The sequence below is a fragment of the Urocitellus parryii genome, chromosome Y (assembly GCF_045843805.1).
Source record: "Urocitellus parryii isolate mUroPar1 chromosome Y, mUroPar1.hap1, whole genome shotgun sequence".
In the NCBI taxonomy this organism is placed as follows: domain Eukaryota; kingdom Metazoa; phylum Chordata; class Mammalia; order Rodentia; family Sciuridae; genus Urocitellus; species Urocitellus parryii.
The window spans coordinates 47034983-47055126 of NC_135548.1; positions in this window are offsets into that span (position 1 = coordinate 47034983).

The following is a 20144-nucleotide window of genomic DNA, read 5'->3' on the forward strand; positions in this document are numbered from 1 at the left end:
TCAGGAGAAATCTCAGCTACATATACAAGGGCACAATCTTGTTATCCTGCTACCTGAGTGTGTCCTCCATATACCACCTGGGTTCTTGCAATGTGCTACTAGAACAATCCTGGTACAAATATCTGCCTGTACCTGCCATCTCCCCTCCCCCTGGGGAGCCACATTCCACTCATGTCAAAGGACCAAACTGCCTATGCACAGACACACTCTCATCTCACTGAGATGAGAGCAATGGGCCAGGGATCTGCGCACCAAGTGTGATCTGGGATGCAGGCTGCCTTTGTGGGTGGAAGAGGCAGATGCACTGAAAATTTGGGTCCTGACTGCCACGACACAAAACAGACTCAGATACAAGAGTGTGCACTTGAGTGCTTCATGATAGCTTTGAGAGGCCCTGGCCTCTGGAAGCTCGGTGCGGGTCTGGTTGTAATGATGTACTTGACTCAGCACTGGCAGTCACTGAACATGTCTCCTCTGCAGCTGGACACCTGCAGCATTAGCGTGTCTACTGCACATCCATAGAAATTCTGCCAAGAACCCCTTTAGCTCCGTATTTACATACATGCAAAGCCTAACATTCCGAAGCTTTGGCATGACCCCCCAGGTGATCCCGACCCCAAATTCCTACACCTAGTCATGCTAAGGAGGTTCTCTTCCCTGCCACCAGGAACACATCCCCTCCTACACATGTGACAAGTCACTGCCACCTCCTCTGCTCCAACTTCACTCATTGAGAATACCAAGTTCTAGGCACTGCAGCCTGCACCCTGGACATATCTCTGCCTTCATCTGTCCACAGCACTTCCGTCTGCACTTCTGGCCTGCAAAACCCACAATACACAGGCCCACTCACCACTGAAGCTGGGCATGCTGATGCTCTCCCTCCTCAGGTCAAGCCCTTAAGACGGACCTCTCTCTTCTTTATTTCCCACCATAGCCCTGGGGTTGGCTGTGTCTCCTGCCTTCCACTGTGTGGACACCCAGGAGGCAGCCCTGCTGTCGGGCTTACCGGGATGCGCTTTGTCTCCCTCAGGCTCTGTCCCTCTAGGAGGACGTGAACAACGCGGCTGTCTTCCACCTGCTCGCTGGAGTGAAGCAGTGAGGAGCTGCTACTCACAGCTGCTGGGGTCCTGGATGCCACTGCCACAGAAGGTTCCAAGAACTGTGGGGGATGACAACATCAGCAAAGCCCAGCAACTGCACCCCACCCAGCCTGGCAGTTGGCTCTGTGGGCATTCTACAACATCCATCCAGAACCTGAGGTTCTTGTCCCCTTGGAGGATGTGGAGTGGCACCAGGAGTAAAGACTGAAGAAGGTGGCTGTTTTGGGAACAAGAGATCCAGCACCTGCTGGGTGGGGATGAAATCCCAGGAGATTAACCCCATGTTGCTGCTGAAATGTAGGTTCCTCCCACAAATGACAGGCAGGAGCTCATTCCTAAGCTGGTCCTGCCTGTAAGGTTCAAGGCTCTGAACCCTGAAGGGCTCCTCCGTGTTCTGATCATTTTCACCCTGGGTTGGGACCAAGAATGGTGGGTTCAAAATGGAAATGGTGACAAACAGAAAAATGACTTGTGCCAATACACTAGAGTCAAAGCACAATGGGACAGTTCCCATCAGTACAAACACACACACACACACACACACACACACACACACACACACACACACACAGAGTCAGAATAGGAGTCCTGGGCCATTCATCAGGGATCAGACTAGAGGGCCTGCTGGGCTCACCTGCCCTGTGCTACTCACTGTTACTCTTGAGCTCCTCTGCGACAATCGCCAGAGGCTCTGGCATCTAAGATGAAGCCTCACACAGTGTATCCACAAAAGGGCTAGTTGGCCCCCCTGAGATTCCTGGGAGCCTGAGGCTCGGCATTGTCTGCAACCACAGGAGAACATCCTTCTCCCTCCAGTGGCTCCAACCAAGTGAGCTCGGATGGCTTGGTCAGTGAAGTGGGTGCCTGGATACCAGGGTTCCATGTTCTGTTTGATCCATTGTCAAGGCAATGATGTCATTTCCTGTGCCCATACCTGAGCCTCTTTTCACATAAGACCACTTTCAACAGCCCTATGGGCTGCAGATTTCTCCTCCATGCCTACCCATCTCAGGTGTGCAGGTGTTCACCAACAACTCCCCAAACATCCCCACCAGCATCTGCCCTGCTTGGTGCCACTAGAGTTCCAGCTTGGAGCCTTCAAAAATGCATTCACAACCAGTCCTTCCCTCTCAGCAGCTTTTGGACCCTGGTTCCATCATTGTGCAACTCATGGTGTGCCCAGTCTTTTCTGGAAAGTAGGGTAGCATCTAATCTCTAGGGTTTATTGTGTCTATTGGCCCATAACACCCTCTGTTCTCTCTGAAACCAGAGATGGGACTCACAGGTGGCTAAAGCACAAATGTAGAGATGGGATAATCACAAGAAAGGGAGAGACAAAGAATGCACCCTAACTCAATCAGGCCTGTGTCCCACACAGGGACATGGCCAATGTCCGTCCCATCGTGGCTGCAGTTCCCTCTCTACACCATGGCAAGTTGGAGGGGACTGAGATGCAGAGGCTGCTCCCCTCTGCCATACAACTTCCCAAGGCTTCTCCTAAGATTTCAAAAGGGCCAAGTGTGTCTAGTGTTGGGGTCTCACAGAGACTCCGAGGTACCACAGCATCCTGCTGCCAGAACCGGTTCACCCCTCACCTCAAGGGGGGCTCAGCCTCTGGATTCATGGGAATTGAAGTGGGTACAGGTGATGGGATATCACCTCCAAGACTGAGTTATGCCAAGTCCATGACCCCTGTCTGCATCCCTGTCTCCAGCACCACTCCCCCCTCTCTCTTTCCTCCTCAGAGCAAACAAATCCATTTAGCAAGTGTGTCCTGTGATAAAGACATGACGGTCACCCATCCTCTCATTACAAAAACACTGAGGCTCAGCCAACATGGATCCTACAGGGAACACAGGCATAAACTCAGACTCCGATCCTCCCAGCCGAGCCTCAGTGGAGCCTGGACTCCCAGCCTCCTGAGTCAAGGAAACAGAGGTTCCTAGCCGAGCCACCTTGGATGCAGCCGCACACAAACTGAACTCATCAATGCCCCTTGCTCTCAGTTGTGAGTAAGAGGGGAAGTGGTGTTTCACAACCCTGGACATCAAGTGCAGTCTCCAGGCTTTGGGGTGTGCCCTGGCCTCTGTCTATCTGCCCAGGCTCTCCAACCCACACTGGCCTCTTACCCAACCTCCTCCTAGGGCCAAACTCAATCCTGCCTCTCAATTTCTGCTGCCTTCCCCAACACACTGCTCCCCAAAATGAGCAGGGCTGGCTCTCGGTTATCATGCTGGTGCCAGCAGCAATGCCACCCCACTGACATAATTCTGAGTCCCAACCTAGGCACTCCAGCTGTCTTTGCCACACCTGGCCTGTTTGGGCTCTGGCTCTTGCTCTTTTCTTTCATGTGCATGTGTTTTGAGGTTTTGAGTTTCTCCCACTGCAGAACTGCAGCTGTGGCAGGGTAGAGCTCATGAGGGTGACATTCTGAGCCACATCCAATCCCATCAGGACTGTTCACTGGGGTGACTGCTGGAACACAGTGATGAGTGAACACATGGGAGGTGGTTGGACCCACCTTGCCTCTGAGTGGCTTCCTTTCAGGACAGGAATGTAGGCATGGGAGCCCCTGGCGTGGGATGCTTTGCACAAGGCGTGACCATGGGCTCTCTTTCCTGGCAAAAATGGCTCCACTCAGCATGGAGAGCACTGTCATTCCTGGTGGCTAACAACAGCCCTGGACCCCAGAAAGGAACCCACACTCAAGATTAACGTCTGAGTGTGCGTGTCCTCGAGGAAATGAGGTCTCCTGATCCCAGGTGCAAAGGGGTAAGTCCTCTAACTCCAGGGGCCATGAAGGGACATCTGAGTTTCCCTTGTCCTTCTTTCCCTCTCTAACTAACCACAGTTAGGACCCTGGCCTCATTCCCCAGTGAGGATCATTAGGCTCCATAAAGGACAGTCTCTAAGATGCTCAGTGGACCAACACCCTCTGCACAACCCATAACCCTATTCACCCAAGAGGCAAGAGGATTTCTATTCAGGAAAACCAGGAAAGGGAGAGCCTTTCTCAAGGACACAAGGACATTAGTGAGTGAGGGAGTGATTAATGGATGGAGAACTATTTCCAACACCAACTTCCAGGAGCATATATGGCCCCCTGGAGAATTCTGCAGTGTGTTGGTGATTAAGGAGAACGTGTGAATTCAGGGGTCACTAGGTCCTCTCAGCCATAAGGAGGGAAACTGCCATAAAGGAACTAGGACAAGGGTGCGAGGAATGCTCACTGGTGGGAGATCGGAAGGAAGGAAAGTGTACTCATTAGAAAAGTGTCGCCTGAAAATTCTTAGCCAGCCAAAAGTCGTGCGAACTTGTGTGGGAAAAGAGTCTTTGCACAGTGATGAAGCTAAGAGCTCACATGATGGAACACAGCATCAACTGGGACCAAATCCAATATCTGATATTCTTGTAGGAAGAGGAGAGTCTGGACCCAGATACCAGGGAGACTGGGGGATACCGGATATGTGAGGTTGGAGCCAGGGCGGGATGCCCATATGGGAACCACAGATCGTGGGCAGCAATAGGAGAGTGGGCAAGGGCTGGGAGAGTTGGGGAGACAGTCCCCTTGAAACCTGGGAGGGGTTATGGCACTGGGACAGCCCAACACCTACTGTGTTGAGCCTCTGGAGCTCAACGGAAGACACTTCCTCTGTTGTCGGCCACCCAGTTAACAGAGTTTGGTTGCAGCAACCTAGGACCCAGCTGAAGGTCTGAGCATGTTGGCCATGCAGGTTGGATCTGGACCACAGACACCCTCATCAGAGATTGTAGGGTCTCAGCCCTGAGGCAAGACAGGCACTAAGTCAGGCCAGGTGGGGAAACGGATAGGCACACACTCTGGGGGCTGGTGCCTGTGTTACTGGGAGCACTTCTGATCGCAATTCCCTGATCTGCTGCCAACACAGGCTACAGAGGAGGGTACAGAAACACAGACCACGGATCTGCCCCACTCAGTGGGCCCAGGCCAACACCACACCCAGCAGCCTCGTGCCATACCCAATGAGTCTCGAAGCGGCCCCCTCTTCCCATCCTGAGAGCTCTTCCCTTCCTCATGTGCCAATAGCTCCCTACTGTCACTGGCAATATCTACTCTGTGAGATGTCAACATCCGTGGGTACTGTTCTCTCATCCCAGGACAGTGTGGTCCCACACACCCTGGTGAAATGGGCCACCTGGAGGGAGGCTGGACCTGGAGGTTGTTGAGGCTGAATGGCAGCGGTGGTCCTCTGGCACTTAATATTATTTAAGTTAAAAAAAAAACAAAAACAAAAACAAAAAACGGGTCTTGGTGCTCAAAAATGTTTGATTTGCATATTCTCATCCCCTAACCCCAATATTTTCATTATTTCCTCACATATGAAATCTTACTAGCATAAAGGTAATTTCGTATTAAACAAAGTGGATTGAAATAACATTGGTAAAAATAATCAATCACCATACTTTCAATTTTTGTTCTGCTTTCCTATTAGAAACCACTTGGATACAAGAGAACAGAGGACAGACTCATGGAAATGCTTGAAATGACAAGAAGCTCCCACTCAAGCTCAGCATTCAGTCCTGGACAGGGTAAGACCAGGCCACTTTGACATCTGTGCCAAAGAGTCTACCAGACAGAATCCTCTGACTGATCCCTGACTGAGCCATAGGAACTGGCTAGAAAAGCCTTCACATCCTCAATACATTCTTCACGTCAGAATACTTGACAACCATTGATATCCATCTCTCGTTAACTTGCTCCCCAGCCAACCATTCTTCAACAAATTCAAAGGAGTAACTCATGCAAGCACACAGAAAGGGGTGTTCACTACACACATCCATGTGCGAAAAAGACAACTGGTATTTCTTGTTTGGGCTATTTCAAATGAAATCCCTTCTGCATGACCTCCACAAACCAAAGGAAAATATTTGTGAAATTCCCACGTAGAAGACAAGATACACTTGCCAAGGAGGCAGTGGCAAGAATTTTGACACTCCAAATGTAGAGTGTGTGTTTAGGAAGCAGTCACAGTTTCCATGAGAGAGTCCCATGAAATCAATTAGGAAGATCCATGCTCTAGCCCTACCATGCAAGTGATGTGACTTGAAAGAGTCACTTAGTCTTAGTAACCATCATCACTAACAAGTAAGTCAATGAATAAAGGTCCTCAGGTGCCAAGCTACAAAATGTGGGATGAGCATGGATGAGGATGGGTGGGAGAAGTCTCCAACTCTAACACAATTAGGGAAGGATGTGCTGACCTCAAGTGGCTGGGGGGCTGGGATCCTGCCACAGAGGGGGATTCCAAACCTCACATCCCCTGACCCAGGCCAGAAGACCAGGTAGAGTCCAAGGACCCTGGGGTGGCCCAATGGCAATAAAGGTCAAAAGGAACTAGGGATCTGCCTGGTCCCTCAATCCCCTACTCTGAGCAGGGCTGCATGACGAGGCCAGAGGCCATCCACAGCAATCTGCCTTTACAGGAAAACAGGGACTGCAGGCTGCCTCTGGCTCACTGAATCAGGGTGGTGTTTTCATAAAGCAAGACCACTTCCTCACATTTGACCAGCAGCTCATGTGTTGACAGCACAATGACTGACTTGACTCAGGCCCTGATGAATGAAATAGAAAATTCATAGCAAACCCATCTTTAGCTCTTCCACATCATCAGGGGCTCTGATTCAATTCCGTCCAGAAAGGTGTCTGAAATGATTTCTAAACATGCTGGGGACTCACCTCTGTGTGGAACTTTTCAGGAAAAAGGGGATCAAATCTCATGAAGCAACTCTTCTCTCTTCTAGCCCATGGGCAATGCAAGGAACCTGCATGATACCAGAGGCTCACTTCTCTCTTCTCATGTCTTCTGGAAAGGATTCGTTAATGCTTCCTGCAAGGTGAAGCAGAAGCCTGCATCCCCAGCTGCACAGAAGTGTTTTAGGGCAGTGTCTCCCTTAAAACCCAAAAATAAAAAAACAGGTCATTCAACAGGCACATGGATTCGAGTACATGTTCAATGATCCCTCCTCCCTGGAGCCTTCCACATGCCCATCTTCCACATTCACAGAGCAATGCTTGGCCATTCTCAAGACCAGGAGACCATGATGCTCATCACCAGGAAGTCAATAAGGAACATGAAGAGAGCAGCATGGATTGCAGAAGGTGGCACATCAAGGATCTTCAGCTCTGCTGCTAGAACACAAGAGCTTAACTTCAGTATTGACTTTTTGCCAGCTACCAAGTACGATAGCAGTGTCAAGCCCAATATGCAGATATGCAAGTAGTAGGTGACACCCCGCATCCATTCACAAAAGTGGGCAACATCTGCATCAGAACAAGGAAGTATCTTACCCTTACTCATAAAAATCATCAGAAACAAAATAAAATGGATGCAAGACTTCTCATTTCACTATTAGGTAGCTGTTGGAATTCCCTATTAAATAATACCTCCTCCAAAATAAAAAGTATCTCAGACATGTGTCAACTATTCAATGGATGACATTTTAGAAACTATGGACTTTACTTAATATTTATGTATGCTACATCCCTGCCTAAGGCTCTATGAGAAAGGAGCACATAGAATTGGATCTTTGAAAATCTCACATTTGCTGATAAATATTACTGCTGATCTCAGGCATGGCGAAGTGAAAAGTGGGACTTTGGATATTCCAAGAATGCTATGTTGTGGGATTGGTGTCCCTGATTCATACATAGCATATGGTTTCTATGAAATCCAGTGAGGGAGCAGGAGTAACGAAGCTGATTGCACAGATGACCTCAGGGAATACTGACAGATAGGCCAAATGAAAAATATGTTCCAGCTAACCATTGGTATTTGGGCTTCTGATCCCAGTCCTGTTTTTAAAAAAGGTGCAGACAGGCAGTGTTCATTAAAAAATGTCTACCATGTAAAAGTGGGTAATTTAAATGGCATCTAGTTACACATCTGATAGAATGGTCTGGCAACATATGAATTTCATTCTAACAACAACAACAACAACAAAACATAGAAAATGAGACATAAAGATAAAACCTTGTCTTCACCAGGATGCCTAAAAATAGGTTTTATTTGGCTCATGCAAATAAATATCTTTCAATAGAATTTCTGATTTATGAATGAATCCATTCAACTTCATACTGCACAGATTACAAGGTTTTCTTTACAGAATATTCTCTTCTTCTTCTTAAAGCCTCACATAGAAAATGTCTCACAGGACATAGGAGGGGAATGACCCAAAGGATGAGAGAATGGCTGGAACCGTTCTCAAATGTGCCCATGTAGCCTAAAGTTTGAAGGCATCTAATTGTACTCTAAAACAATTATGAACCTATTCGATCCATTATTAATAAATATCACCACTTTACCACTTGAACCAAATCACAGAAAATTGGAAACAGATGATCATTGGCTTTGATACCTTTACTTCTGTTTCATTACTCAGAGTCGATCAACTCTATACTTCAAGTGACACAGATTTATTACAGAATGCCTAAGATCCTAAGGATCTATTTTAGCTCAGCCCATGGTATTGCTTCATTATTTTATTATTTTGTAAGTAATAAAATATAACTTCATGTTGGATGATATATTCAAGCCATGAATATATCATCCAACATTGTTCTTCCCAAAATATTAGCCCAATTTCTGCGCGCGCTCACTTACTGTTCAGGAATTTTACTAATTGTTTGAAGGTTCTAGAGGACCTGTTAGACTCCTAATGGACAAACCATACAACATACTCCAGAGAACGGACGAGTGCCATAAGAAGAAAATAAGGTCAGCCTACAGCAATGGGCAGCTGCCTGCCCTCGGCTGGGAGGAGCCCTGGCCATGGCACCAGGGCTGCTGGGCAGCAGAAGCCTCCACAGCCCTGCAGGGAGCCTGGAGCACAGCTCTGCCTAACCATGCTCAGCCCTGGACAGATGCACATGAGTTCCCATCACAGGCTCGAGTGTGACAGTCCCAGGTGCATGCCTGTCATGCCAGCCACCAGGGAGGCTGAGGCAAGAGGAACGTTTGAGGTCAGCCTTGGCAACTTAGACCCCGAGGCAAAGGGGAAATACTTTTACAGGGGTCTCTGAGGGTGTAGCTCAGGTAGGTCACTTGCCTCACAGGCTCAAGGCCCTGGGTTCAATCCCCAGAACCCACGTACACACAAAAAGTGAACTTGGAATATTGTTTAGAATGATGGATCAGGTACACACAAGGACTTCAATATGACCTCTCAGAGGAGCTCAATTTGAGATCAGACTGAACAAAAGACCACCTGGACCATTGACTCAGTGTCTGAAACCCTCTGTGAGCATGGGAAGCACTGCTGGCAAGACACCAGAGGGCCAAAGCACTTGTGCCCCCTGCAGGGGCGTCTCTTGTCTACCGCCAAAGACTGTTCCCCTCCTGGGGCAGCTGAGAGCAAGCTGGGCCTTGGAGCAAGGACTAGTGCTTTAGATATAGACTATGCAAGCAAGGGGCAATGTCTTTAATAAAACTAAAATTAAAAAGTCACATTGAAAAAATTTTAAAAAGAAGAAAATAAGGTCAAGTAGAGGAAGCCCATTTTCACAGGAAAAAATCCCCCAGTGAAAAGCATCAGAATAGATACCAAGAAAAATACCAACAAAAACAGTGTGCTCCCACTATGTATCTACTCAACATGCAAAAGTTAGAAAGCTAGATAATACAATCCTGGCCACAGGTAGAGCTATGCAGAAGAGCCACCTGGCAGTGCTTAGTCAAAGAAGTAAACATGCACACTTTGACCTAGAAATTCCACCTGTGTGTAAACCAGGCGGTGCTTAAGCAGTTTCACAAGGGGACATGCACAGGGAAATTTATCCTCAGGTTCTTATAGAGTTGTCTGTGCTTACAGGGAGTTGATGGTTGTCAAGATGCCCACAGCTGCGAAAGTCAAAAGCTAAAAAAATAATAGATGCCAACCTGGATATATTAATAATCCCGTATCTATGATCACCTTCATAAGGTAGCTTCCCAACTTCTGTGTGGAAGTGTGTTTCTCCTTGGCCCTTACACTGTTGTGGAGACCACTAGGAGTTCAGCTTTGTGCAGGATCATCTGACCTGGGCTTTTGGCAAGACCTGTACAGCCCTCACACATGCTCAGATGCTACAGGACTTTTCAGACCAGTCCAGACAACAGTAGGCATCCATTCATTGTCTGCACTCTACAGATTCCTAGATGCACGACATTCATTACCATCAAATGCAGAATTTTCATCAAAAACTAATATATATATCATTCCAATCTGAATCAAGAAAATCGGAAATATCCCCAAATCCAAAGAGTGGATCCCCATTGTGATGCTACAAGTTGAAAATTCCACAGCTGACCTCATGGGATGGTTCACAGTCAAAAGACAGCTGCATGTAAAATATTACATGACCTTCCTGCTATGTGAAAAGTGGCATGTGAAGTACACATGCATGTCTTCCTCAGACATGGGTTCATTTGCAAGACACCTTGTGCAATTGAAAATACTCCAAAAGGGGAGAAATCAGAACCATGTCTCCAAAGTATTTCAGCACAGACCAACTCCATCTGTCTATCTATCTCTCAGTGAGTGTGTGTGCTCTTGTGTGTGTTTGTGTGTCTTTGTTTGTGTTTGTACCATCACAGCTGATACTTCATTGCCCCCATTGGAAAACTGACTCAGATAATGCCATCTGCCAAACTCCTAAAAACCAAAGTTCTTGCTGATAGAATGAAACATTCCTTCCTGTTGGTTTGGATGTGTCCTTTAGGAATCACTGCTACATTTAGTATACTCAAATCATCACAGTAGATCAGGTAACAAAAACATATATATTTTAAAATAATAATAATATATTAATGGAAACAACAAATACAGGATAGAGTAACAACTGTGTTACTAAACAAGGTCAAGGACAATGGCAAACTATAGATTCAAACTTTGAAGAAAATAGTAATCAATGTAAATATTCCTGGGCTGCCTCAGCCCCGCCCAGGCACACAGCCCCAGTATGGTTTTGCAAGCATCCTCAGGAGGGCTGGAGCCTTCTTTGCAGGACGAGAGGGAGGTTGAGGCTCGATCCACCCATCATTCTTTTGGGAGAGGCTCCTTTTCCTCAGCACAAAGTTGGATTTTTTGTGAGGATTCTTGGCATAAAATACGTTGGCCTCTGCTGGAATCCTCAGCTCTGGGGAGAGAGGGGTGTACAAAAAGAAGGTGGCACTCAGGAGGTGCTCCCTAGGACACGCCAACATCTGAGAGCCTGTGCCAGAAAAGGCCAGAGCCACACACCTGAGAGCTCTCCAATTCAGCACCAATACCAACAAAGACAGCCTCCACAGTCCTCCCTGAGGAAGAACTAGGCAGAGCACTTCAACAGACCTAATGTCTGTTCCTACCGAAGGCTTTGGACTCCAGAATATCTCAGGTCCTCTTGCATCTGCCAAAGCACACCACTAGGGTTTGCATCTGAAATCTCCCACAAAAGGCTCCTGTGCCGAAGATTCAGTCCCCACATGAGCCATCTTCATAGGTGGGTTTGGAGGGAAGCATTGGATGGTGAGTGCTCTGATGTCAACATGAAATTCTCATTCAAGATGAATACACTACTGGGGGGTGGGAGGGACTGGAAGAAAGGTTGAGCATGGTTGGAGTAAGACCTAAACAGGGTTGTACCCTGGGCAACAGTACCTTGTTCCTGTTGGCTCCACTGAATCCTCATTCTCCAAGGAGAGGTCCTCCCTCTCCATCTTTCTCTCTCTCCCTCTCTGCCAGCCTCGTTCTCTCTCTCCCAGTCTATGCCTTTGTGGCAAGGGCTGAGGAGCTCTCCACTGCCACACACTAGAGCTTTATGGACAGCCTCAGTGCACAACCAAAGAGAAAGCTATGAAACCCAGAGAAAAAAGGCCTAGGATTCCTCCTCTGAGTTATTTTCCTCAAGTATGGCCACAGTGAGGACAGGCTGACCAGCACGGATACCACGTTAGAGCCATGCTTCTGCGTTGGTGGAGCCCGCCTCCATGTGAACCAGGCTTCTGAGAATGGAGGCCACATTCCAAATACTGCCCTACTGAGAACAATGGTTCCAAAGACCAGCAAAGGGACTGCTTCCCTCCAACATGGTGTATGGCCCAGTGGTGCCATGACCCCGAGTGGGGGAATACAACAGCCGCTTCTCCTTCCTCTGAACATGTGTTTCCTGTCGCCCTCCTCTAACCTAGAGCCTGTTCTCCATCCCTTCTGGGTTGGATGTGGAGATCTCTGCTATGAATTTCTTAGGCTACCAAGGCCCCAGACAGACTTCCTCTTCCATAGACTCTACTAACCTAACAGTAGGTTAAGATAGGAGACAAGTGATCCTAGAACTCATAGGGATGGTGGTCTTCAGGGTACATAGGCTGGGATAATGGCTGCTGTGGTGTTTGGCTCACAAAAACCAACCAACCAACCAACGAAAAAGCGCTGGCATTATTATCAGATGAGCTCTGTGGCTACGTGCTCAGGAAGCCCTCATCTGACTTTAGTTAGGGATCACAACCTGGCTATTGTGATCACTCCTTGCCTAGTGGACTCAGGTGCGTAAGACCATGGAATTTATGCAAAAACAGATGATTCAGGCTGTCTCCCAGGCTGTGTTTTCTTCCCAATTTCATCCTGTTACTGCTTGCTAGAATCCTGGCAATGCTCTGCCCAGGCAGTGGTTTTTTGGTCACACAGAAGGCTTTCAATAGTACTGCTTCAGTCCACAAAATGCCAGTTCCCTCTTTAGCCCATGCATTCCCATGTTCCTTTGAAACCACTCCTATCCCAGACCATGAAAACACACTGCTCCTGGAGAGAGGCTTTCCTCCTCACTCCTCAAAGATGTCAGCTTTGGATGCCTGTTCATGTCCAGGGGAGGGCACCTGGTGGGGAGCCGCAATATCCACCGGGGTATACCATTGGACCTCAAGACCTTCCACCAGCAGAAGTGCAGTTGGCTTTGTGCACGAACCCAACACATCTGTTGGAGTGTTCTTGGGGGTCAGAGACTAGTCTTTGTTGCTAAGAGTTGACCTGAGTCCACATCCTGACCCTTGCTCTCTGCTATCTGATTGTCTCACTTACTCTGACGGCGAGAGATGATTTGGCCCAGCTCATAATCCTCTGGATTCTCCTCAGTAAGGAAGTGTAGGTCGAGGGCGCTGCGGATGACGACAGGAGCCCTATCGTGGCAGGTCACCTGGAGCAGCATGGGAGACAGGCCTTCAGGAAATGGGCCTTGAAGTGACTACTCAAGGACAGTGGGCAGGGGCATTCTAGAGGCACCTCCACTCTAAATACAAGGGCAACATCCATGACCCTACTACCCGAGGCTGACCTCCTGCTCATCGTGTGGGCTCTTCCCACAGGCTACTAGCCCAATCCTTGTACATAGGACTTCCTGGGCCTGCCATTGCTCTTTGTGGAGCTGCACTCCTCTCGGAGTGAAAGGACCCCACTACCTGCATACAGATGCAATCTCATCCCACAAGTTGGGAGGAATGGGACAATAGCCTCCAAGATCCCAGGTCTGCCCGAGGATGCAGGCGGCATTGGGAATGGCCTAGGCACAAAACCTAGAGGCTTTGGTCTGGATTGCCAGGGCCAAAAACAGACCCAGGAACATGACCACACACAGGAGAGCTGAAAGATAGCCACGAGAGCTCCTGGCCTCCAGAGGCTCAGTGCTGGCTGGGATGTAGGAGGGCACCTCATCCGGCAAGGGTGGTCATTGGGTTACCTGGACATTTAGTGTGCTTGCTCCACATCCATATCGACTCTGCAGAGAGACTCTCTCAGCTCCTTGTTCAAGGAACATGGAGAACCTCACACTGCTGTCCTCCTCCATAGACGTCAGCATCCCATACAAGGGAACCTGCAACCTAGTTCCTGTCCTATTCTCATCTGTCACCCATACCTGTCCCTGCCCTTCTGGACTGCATGCTGCCACCTGACACACAGACTCCCTCAGACATGGCAGTGGACAAGCTGCTGCACTCGCTCATCTCAGCTCCAGCCCTTCACACTGACCTCTCCCTTCTTGATTCCCATCTATCCTCCTGATCATCCAGAAGCTCCAAATTCAAGAGGGCATGAGTAGTCCATGGTATTGGACCAGTGTCTGCTCCCCACCCAGGTGTAAGCACCACGGGACACCCCTGCTCCCAGGCTTACCAGAACACTCTTGGCCATCTCTGGACTTTGTGTTTCTAAGTGGACACGAATTAAGCAGGTGTCTCCCACCTGCTTGTGGGAAAGCGGCCTGGAGGACTTGCAGGTTGATTCTGAGAACTGTGGGGGATGGAACATCAGCAAACCCAGAAACAGAAAGCCACCCCAGACTGTCAGTTGGCTCTATGGGCTTCCAGCAAATATGTCCAGGTGCTGAGGCTTCTTATTTCCTCAGGTCGGAGTGGAATGGCAGCACATGCACAGCTTGAATAAGGTAGGTGTTTACCTCCTTTCCCTTGACCTGGGGGCGTTTCCTCACCATGAAATATTGTATTCCCAGATTCATGGACAGACACACGAGTGAGTGGTCAGAGACCTTGATTTCTGCAGAGCGAAGTGGAGAGAATTGTTAGGTGGCACTCAAGGATTATACCACAAAACACCCACAACCCCTGAGAGTCTCCGCCAGGCCCATCACACTTTGGTATTTTGGGGCCAAGGCCCACTTTCTCTTGGCTGTCAGTTATCCTGAGCCCACAGTGGATCATGTCTCCCCACTGTCTGATTGTCCTACTTACTCTCATGCTCAGACATCATATACAGCAGCTCAAAGATGTCCACATCCTCATGCTGCAACAAATTTTGGTCCAAGGCCCTGCGGATGAGGCTTGTCACCGTCTCCTGAAAGGTCACCTGGATCAGGGTGGGACAAATGTCATCAGAGAATGGCTTTTAGAAGAGCTACCCAGAAGACTGTGGTCAAACATTCAGGAGAAATCTCAGCTACATATACAAGGGCACAATCTTGTTATCCTGCTACCTGAGTGTGTCCTCCATATACCACCTGGGTTCTTGCAATGTGCTACTAGAACAATCCTGGTACAAATATCTGCCTGTACCTGCCATCTCCCCTCCCCCTGGGGAGCCACATTCCACTCATGTCAAAGGACCAAACTGCCTATGCACAGACACACTCTCATCTCACTGAGATGAGAGCAATGGGCCAGGGATCTGCGCACCAAGTGTGATCTGGGATGCAGGCTGCCTTTGTGGGTGGAAGAGGCAGATGCACTGAAAATTTGGGTCCTGACTGCCACGACACAAAACAGACTCAGATACAAGAGTGTGCACTTGAGTGCTTCATGATAGCTTTGAGAGGCCCTGGCCTCTGGAAGCTCGGTGCGGGTCTGGTTGTAATGATGTACTTGACTCAGCACTGGCAGTCACTGAACATGTCTCCTCTGCAGCTGGACACCTGCAGCATTAGCGTGTCTACTGCACATCCATAGAAATTCTGCCAAGAACCCCTTTAGCTCCGTATTTACATACATGCAAAGCCTAACATTCCGAAGCTTTGGCATGACCCCCCAGGTGATCCCGACCCCAAATTCCTACACCTAGTCATGCTAAGGAGGTTCTCTTCCCTGCCACCAGGAACACATCCCCTCCTACACATGTGACAAGTCACTGCCACCTCCTCTGCTCCAACTTCACTCATTGAGAATACCAAGTTCTAGGCACTGCAGCCTGCACCCTGGACATATCTCTGCCTTCATCTGTCCACAGCACTTCCGTCTGCACTTCTGGCCTGCAAAACCCACAATACACAGGCCCACTCACCACTGAAGCTGGGCATGCTGATGCTCTCCCTCCTCAGGTCAAGCCCTTAAGACGGACCTCTCTCTTCTTTATTTCCCACCATAGCCCTGGGGTTGGCTGTGTCTCCTGCCTTCCACTGTGTGGACACCCAGGAGGCAGCCCTGCTGTCGGGCTTACCGGGATGCGCTTTGTCTCCCTCAGGCTCTGTCCCTCTAGGAGGACGTGAACAACGCGGCTGTCTTCCACCTGCTCGCTGGAGTGAAGCAGTGAGGAGCTGCTACTCACAGCTGCTGGGGTCCTGGATGCCACTGCCACAGAAGGTTCCAAGAACTGTGGGGGATGACAACATCAGCAAAGCCCAGCAACTGCACCCCACCCAGCCTGGCAGTTGGCTCTGTGGGCATTCTACAACATCCATCCAGAACCTGAGGTTCTTGTCCCCTTGGAGGATGTGGAGTGGCACCAGGAGTAAAGACTGAAGAAGGTGGCTGTTTTGGGAACAAGAGATCCAGCACCTGCTGGGTGGGGATGAAATCCCAGGAGATTAACCCCATGTTGCTGCTGAAATGTAGGTTCCTCCCACAAATGACAGGCAGGAGCTCATTCCTAAGCTGGTCCTGCCTGTAAGGTTCAAGGCTCTGAACCCTGAAGGGCTCCTCCGTGTTCTGATCATTTTCACCCTGGGTTGGGACCAAGAATGGTGGGTTCAAAATGGAAATGGTGACAAACAGAAAAATGACTTGTGCCAATACACTAGAGTCAAAGCACAATGGGACAGTTCCCATCAGTACAAACACACACACACACACACACACACACACACACACACACACACACACACAGAGTCAGAATAGGAGTCCTGGGCCATTCATCAGGGATCAGACTAGAGGGCCTGCTGGGCTCACCTGCCCTGTGCTACTCACTGTTACTCTTGAGCTCCTCTGCGACAATCACCAGAGGCTCTGGCGTCTAAGATGAAGCCTCACACAGTGTATCCACAAAAGGGCTAGTTGGCCCCCCTGAGATTCCTGGGAGCCTGAGGCTCGGCATTGTCTGCAACCACAGGAGAACATCCTTCTCCCTCCAGTGGCTCCAACCAAGTGAGCTCGGATGGCTTGGTCAGTGAAGTGGGTGCCTGGATACCAGGGTTCCATGTTCTGTTTGATCCATTGTCAAGGCAATGATGTCATTTCCTGTGCCCATACCTGAGCCTCTTTTCACATAAGACCACTTTCAACAGCCCTATGGGCTGCCGATTTCTCCTCCATGCCTACCCATCTCAGGTGCGCAGGTGTTCACCAACAACTACCCAAACATCCCCACCAGCATCTGCCCTGCTTGGTGCCACTAGAGTTCCAGCTTGGAGCCTTCAAAAATGCATTCACAACCAGTCCTTCCCTCTCAGCAGCTTTTGGACCCTGGTCCCATCATTGTGCAACTCATGGTGTGCCCAGTCTTTTCTGGAAAGTAGGGTAGCATCTAATCTCTAGGGTTTATTGTGTCTATTGGCCCATAACACCCTCTGTTCTCTCTGAAACCAGAGATGGGACTCACAGGTGGCTAAAGCACAAATGTAGAGATGGGATAATCACAAGAAAGGGAGAGACAAAGAATGCACCCTAACTCAATCAGGCCTGTGTCCCACACAGGGACATGGCCAATGTCCGTCCCATCGTGGCTGCAGTTCCCTCTCTACACCATGGCAAGTTGGAGGGGACTGAGATGCAGAGGCTGCTCCCCTCTGCCATACAACTTCCCAAGGCTTCTCCTAAGATTTCAAAAGGGCCAAGTGTGTCTAGTGTTGGGGTCTCACAGAGACTCCGAGGTACCACAGCATCCTGCTGCCCAGAACCGGTTCACCCCTCACCTCAAGGGGGCTCAGCCTCTGGATTCATGGGAATTGAAGTGGGTACAGGTGATGGGATATCACCTCCAAGACTGAGTTATGCCAAGTCCATGACCCCTGTCTGCATCCCTGTCTCCAGCACCACTCCCCCCTCTCTCTTTCCTCCTCAGAGCAAACAAATCCATTTAGCAAGTGTGTCCTGTGATAAAGACATGACGGTCACCCATCCTCTCATTACAAAAACACTGAGGCTCAGCCAACATGGATCCTACAGGGAACACAGGCATAAACTCAGACTCCGATCCTCCCAGCCGAGCCTCAGTGGAGCCTGGACTCCCAGCCTCCTGAGTCAAGGAAACAGAGGTTCCTAGCCGAGCCACCTTGGATGCAGCCGCACACAAACTGAACTCATCAATGCCCCTTGCTCTCAGTTGTGAGTAAGAGGGGAAGTGGTGTTTCACAACCCTGGACATCAAGTGCAGTCTCCAGGCTTTGGGGTGTGCCCTGGCCTCTGTCTATCTGCCCAGGCTCTCCAACCCACACTGGCCTCTTACCCAACCTCCTCCTAGGGCCAAACTCAATCCTGCCTCTCAATTTCTGCTGCCTTCCCCAACACACTGCTCCCCAAAATGAGCAGGGCTGGCTCTCGGTTATCATGCTGGTGCCAGCAGCAATGCCACCCCACTGACATAATTCTGAGTCCCAACCTAGGCACTCCAGCTGTCTTTGCCACACCTGGCCTGTTTGGGCTCTGGCTCTTGCTCTTTTCTTTCATGTGCATGTGTTTTGAGGTTTTGAGTTTCTCCCACTGCAGAACTGCAGCTGTGGCAGGGTAGAGCTCATGAGGGTGACATTCTGAGCCACATCCAATCCCATCAGGACTGTTCACTGGGGTGACTGCTGGAACACAGTGATGAGTGAACACATGGGAGGTGGTTGGACCCACCTTGCCTCTGAGTGGCTTCCTTTCAGGACAGGAATGTAGGCATGGGAGCCCCTGGCATGGGATGCTTTGCACAAGGCGTGACCATGGGCTCTCTTTCCTGGCAAAAATGGCTCCACTCAGCATGGAGAGCACTGTCATTCCTGGTGGCTAACAACAGCCCTGGACCCCAGAAAGGAACCCACACTCAAGATTAACGTCTGAGTGTGTGTGTCCTCGAGGAAATGAGGTCTCCTGATCCCAGGTGCAAAGGGGTAAGTCCTCTAACTCCAGGGGCCATGAAGGGACATCTGAGTTTCCCTCGTCCTTCTTTCCCTCTCTAACTAACCACAGTTAGGACCCTGGCCTCATTCCCCAGTGAGGATCATTAGGCTCCATAAAGGACAGTCTCTAAGATGCTCAGTGGACCAACACCCTCTGCACAACCCATAACCCTATTCACCCAAGAGGCAAGAGGATTTCTATTCAGGAAAACCAGGAAAGGGAGAGCCTTTCTCAAGGACACAAGGACATTAGTGAGTGAGGGAGTGATTAATGGATGGAGAACTATTTCCAACACCAACTTCCAGGAGCATATATGGCCCCCTGGAGAATTCTGCAGTGTGTTGGTGATTAAGGAGAACGTGTGAATTCAGGGGTCACTAGGTCCTCTCAGCCATAAGGAGGGAAACTGCCATAAAGGAACTAGGACAAGGGTGCGAGGAATGCTCACTGGTGGGAGATCGGAAGGAAGGAAAGTGTACTCATTAGAAAAGTGTCGCCTGAAAATTCTTAGCCAGCCAAAAGTCGTGCGAACTTGTGTGGGAAAAGAGTCTTTGCACAGTGATGAAGCTAAGAGCTCACATGATGGAACACAGCATCAACTGGGACCAAATCCAATATCTGATATTCTTGTAGGAAGAGGAGAGTCTGGACCCAGATACCAGGGAGACTGGGGGATACCGGATATGTGAGGTTGGAGCCAGGGCGGGATGCCCATATGGGAACCACAGATCGTGGGCAGCAATAGGAGAGTGGGCAAGGGCTGGGAGAGTTGGGGAGACAGTCCCCTTGAAACCTGGGAGGGGTTATGGCACTGGGACAGCCCAACACCTACTGTGTTGAGCCTCTGGAGCTCAACGGAAGACACTTCCTCTGTTGTCGGCCACCCAGTTAACAGAGTTTGGTTGCAGCAGCCTAGGACCCAGCTGAAGGTCTGAGCATGTTGGCCATGCAGGTTGGATCTGGACCACAGACACCCTCATCAGAGATTGTAGGGTCTCAGCCCTGAGGCAAGACAGGCACTAAGTCAGGCCAGGTGGGGAAACGGATAGGCACACACTCTGGGGGCTGGTGCCTGTGTTACTGGGAGCACTTCTGATCGCAATTCCCTGATCTGCTGCCAACACAGGCTACAGAGGAGGGTACAGAAACACAGACCACGGATCTGCCCCACTCAGTGGGCCCAGGCCAACACCACACCCAGCAGCCTCGTGCCATACCCAATGAGTCTCGA